We start from the raw sequence: 1,540 nt of genomic DNA, 5'->3' as shown, positions 1-1,540 counted from the left end.
CTACAGCTCTGCCAGCACAGGGAACGAGCACAGTGGATAAATCATTTACTGCAAGCCTCTGGAAACCACAGGGGGAAAAAACAGGAAAAAAAAGAAAGAAAAAAAGAAAAAATACATAAATAAAAATACATGCCATTTCACAAAATTACAGAGTTGTCTTGTCTGCCAACGTGCCTAGATGTCATCACCTACACCACCCATTATGTTCTTGGTCATTCCAGAAGTTCAAGGATTACCATTTACTTCTTCCCCTAAAGAGACCAAGTTAATCTTCCTTCCAGGAGTAAGGAGCCCTCCCTCCTCTCAGGGACAGACTAAAGAGCATGAAGAGAAGTAGTATTTAATTTGGACCACAGGAAAATTCAGCTTCTGGGAAGCTTTAGAGATATATGGGGTAACAATTTCCAGTTTCTCCTTTGCAAAGTTCTTGCTTGCCCTTGGTGCTAGCTCCTCTCCATTCATGGCCAGTCATGTTCAGCACTGACCATGTTCAGCACTGACCACAACCACTACTTGTAGAAGCAACTGTAGAGCACAGAACAAGGATAACAGAATTATATTGTCCTTTCCCCAAAAATAAAGTTAATTTTTAAAATTAAGTTCCACACAGAAAACACAGCATTAAATAAGGTTGTCTGAAGAAGACTGTCCAGATTACTGTTTGTCACTGTATGCACTGAAACCTTCATGAAAACCAATCTGTAGAAGGAAACTAACCAGAAAGCACGTGTGTATTTCAAAACAGCACTATCTAAAGTGCAGAACTCTTAGAAAAATTCAGCCTTCCCTTTAATATTTCCCTTCCCTGCACTTATATCTCTCAATACAAGGCAGGTAAGAAAATCAATTCCCCTCTCCCTCTGTGGATTTACAAGAGACCAAGCACTTTACTGAAAAAATTGGAAAGAAAACATGGGGAAAAAATTATCTGTCAAATGTAAACAAACAAACTCAAGTATATGACAAAAAAATACAGGAGAAAACCAAGAAGCAACTACAAAGGACTTTTTTATAAATCAGGATTTAAGCAATCTCTACTCAATGCCCAACTCCATTTTAAACTATCAAAGCATGTCAAACCTTGCTTGCTTTGGTTTTGACAGTCAGCTATCTGATGAAAGTAGGGCAAAATTACTAACAAACATTTCCTATATTCAATGCAGTAACTGCTTGACATCATAAAAACAGCTCAAAGAGATTTTCTCAAAACTCTCTTCCCTTCTTAATTACCTTTTTACTGTTGACTTGACCATTTATACTAGATTTCCAAATTCAGCTTAGACAGTTCTTACATTTCTTGTATGAAAATACCATAAGACTCTGAGAAACATTTCATACCTTCCTCACACACAGTCATGGAAAACGAAGACAAATGGCGATTTTGCCTTCTCCAGAGGTCCATGTGCAGGTAGTGATTATAGAAATTCAAGCTCTGCTGGGGTCCCTCCCTGATGCCCCACCTCTGGTTTTACACAAGGTTCAGGACTTCAAACAGACTTCCACTGATGATCTTGATAGTAGCTCTTTTGTTGACTTCAGC

Source organism: Fringilla coelebs (assembly GCF_963513975.1).
Source record: "Fringilla coelebs genome assembly, chromosome: 3".
In the NCBI taxonomy this organism is placed as follows: Eukaryota; Metazoa; Chordata; class Aves; order Passeriformes; family Fringillidae; genus Fringilla; species Fringilla coelebs.
This window is presented reverse-complemented; position numbering follows the sequence as displayed.